Genomic DNA, 3149 nt, shown 5'->3' with positions numbered 1-3149 from the left:
TATGAACATAAGGAATTAAATGTTTATTGGAACATCATCTCAATGGCAATGCTGTAGCAATGATCTGTATGTCAATAACAGAAAGTAGATCAATAAGCTGTGAATTGTGTTTCATAACCATATATATCTTAAAAACAATTCTCTAAAATATTAAAAAGAAGACTAATATGATATGTTTTCAAACATGGAGATATTATGAAAGACATACTCTAACCAAGATGTGTACTCTGTTTTCATCACCTTCAAAATCCATAGACATCAAGCACATGACAGAAAAACATCAAGTTCATCGACAAATTAACCTGTGTGTAAAGCCACTTTTCTTTGCCATAATTTCAACACAGCCCTTTTCATCTCCTTGTTTCTCAGGCTGTAGATGAGTGGATTCAGCAGAGGAGTGAGCAGTGTGTAAGCCAATGACATCAGTTTCTTGGTGTCTGCTGAGTACCTGGATTTGGGCTGGAGATAAGTTATACTGGCTGTGCCATAGAAAAGGGTGACAGAGGTGAGATGAGAGGCACATGTGGAAAAGGCCTTCTGCCTCCCTGTAGTGGATGGCATCCTCAGGATGGCAAAGAGAATTCGAGTATAAGACAAGAGTATCAACAGAAAGGGGACCATGACAATCAAAATGGTACCCGTGAAAGCATAGACTTCAAACAGGAAAGTGTCTGCACATGCGAGTTCCAGCACAGGAGGAGTCTCACAGAAGAGATGGTTAATTTCCTTGTGGCCACAGTAGGGGAAGCTAAACACCCATGTGGTCTGCAGAGTAGTCATCATGGTACCTGAGACCCATGAGAACATGGCTAATTTTACAAAGACCCTTTTGTTCATAATCACTGGGTAGGATAGAGGATGGCAGATTGCAGCAAATCGGTCATAAGCCATTGATCCCAGGAGAAAACACTCAGTCATACCAAAGAGAAGAATGAAGTACATCTGTGCAAAACAGCCCCCAAAGGAAATGGTTGCTTTCTCAGTGGTCAGGACCACAAGTATTTTAGGTGTGATGACTGTGCTGAAACAGAGGTCCACTAAGGATAAGTTCTGCAGGAACAGGTACATGGGGATGTGCAGGCTCTGGTCCAGGAAGATGATCGTGATAATGATGGCATTTCCAAACACAGTCACCAGATAAATAACTAGGAAAGCCCCAAACATCTGCCCTTGAAGTTCAGGATAGTTAGAAAATCCCAAGAGGATGAAGTCAACTGTAGAGCTGTGATTTTGCCTCCTCATTTCAATAGTGGAGCCCTATGTTGGCCTTAGGGACATAGTACATATTAGATGAAGTCACAGACCAGGAGCCGAGTTCAAATTTGAAGATCTTGGCAGAAACTGTAAAGACCTGCTCATTTTGACAGAGGTTCAGACTACGATCTTGGAAGAATAGTCAGTAAGTTGTAACAATGAATCTTTAAAACACAAATGGACAAGTTATAATGTTGGCTCAGAAATCATTTAACAATTATAAAATAAGACTGGTAAAATGATTCAGCTAATGAAAGCACTTGCCTCACACCCTGATTTCAGTTCCATCCCTTGAACCCACAATTAAAAAAAGATTTTTATATGGATGATATAGTAATCTTTAATCCCAGTACTCCTATGACAAGATGTGAGTGAGAGGCAAAGCCAAGTGAAATACACATAACCTCAAGGTTAGTCTGAAGAGTATGGTGCAACAGATTCAAAATAGACCATCCTTATTATGGAAGACAGAAGAAGCAATTCCTAAAAGTCACCTCCACAGGTGCTCCATGGCACACGCAGACACACACAGACACATACACACATACACACACACATATATGATAATAATAACAATAACAATATAATAATAATTTTAAAGCTAAAACATTAACTAATTGTCTTTGGCAGCATTTTTCTATGTAGCAAAAACTTAATCAAACCCACGCTTAGAAAATACACAAGCATTGTGTTATTTAGAATCCACTTTCCACTACTCTGATGCATGCATCTTTCTGTTAATTTTAATTGTACACTTGTATATAAATTTTAAATAAAGAATTTCAAATAAGACAAGTAGTAAAACAAGACAAAGTAAGTCTATGATAATTTTAAATGTAAATATATTTGGTAAATGTTTTTTTATAAATAACAAAGAACAAAGCACATTTCTTTTACTTTGTTAAGACTGAAAACTAAACCATATATATCTGAATAAATGGACCATATCACAAAAAATTGATTTGTAGATAAAGTGACCGCAAATGAACATAAGTCAAATGGCTTCCAGTATATTTCATTGGTTTCTGGTTCAGATAAACCAAATTCACTGAAATTTGCCCCAGTGAGAAATTTTAGAAACCAATTTTCTACCATTGGTTCTTGGGATCAGAAAATGACTTTAGAAAACACCATGTAGGACCATTCTGAATCTCTGACTCACTTGCTCCCTTTAAAGGAAAATACAGCTATACTTGGAGTTTGTGTCCCCCACTCGCTGTCTGAGCAACCATCACCAAGGAATGTTTGCACCCTTTCAGCTAAGCCTGAGCCATACACTCCACAGAAGACATCTGAGCGACTGTGTGCATCCCTACCACCCAGGTCTCTAACTCCTATCACCTGCCTTGTCATTTGCCAGAGCACTCACTACCAAAGGAAATAAATAATCCAGTCTGTTGGGTTTTTATGTTCAATGCCTAATTCTCCCTCAAGAATATAAACTGCAGGGTGACAGTAATTTTGTTCTAGATTTTGTGTTGTTCCCAGAACTGAAAACAAATATCTGTATACATAATAGATAAAAGTGATTAATCAATATTTAATAAATCTATGGAGGAATAATTATTTAAATTAGGGAAACCCTGACTCTTCCCTCAGTTGACTACTGTGTCTGAAGGGAAATAATCAACAACAGGAGAGCAAAGAAGAGCTGCATTTACTGTCTGACTTTTCTAGGAGCTTGAGGCTGCTGTGGGGTGTGAGCACCACTGGCTTAGGAACTGGTCCTGACCCTGCCACAATCCCAGGCTTGAGCCTGTGCTCCTCCCTGCATGTGGAACCCTATCTGTATGGTCAGGAATTCCTCTGCACAGCATTTCTGGCTTTGACTTAGGCTTCTTATTCATCAGTAGAAAACTGCATTAAGAGGGCTAGGCTGAGGGAGATGGAACTTC

At 38.7% G+C, this 3149-nt stretch overlaps 1 pseudogene across 1 annotated transcript; it reads right to left on the bottom strand.

The window, feature by feature from the left end:
* Positions 1–297: 297 nt before the first annotated feature.
* LOC116893945 lies at positions 298–1278 on the bottom strand (annotated as a pseudogene). The gene has a single exon (XR_004387016.1). The product of XR_004387016.1 is annotated as an olfactory receptor 10A3-like (transcript).
* Positions 1279–3149: the final 1871 nt, after the last annotated feature.

The sequence above is a fragment of the Rattus rattus genome, chromosome 2 (assembly GCF_011064425.1).
Source record: "Rattus rattus isolate New Zealand chromosome 2, Rrattus_CSIRO_v1, whole genome shotgun sequence".
NCBI lineage: Eukaryota > Metazoa > Chordata > Mammalia > Rodentia > Muridae > Rattus > Rattus rattus.
This window is presented reverse-complemented; position numbering and strand designations above follow the sequence as displayed.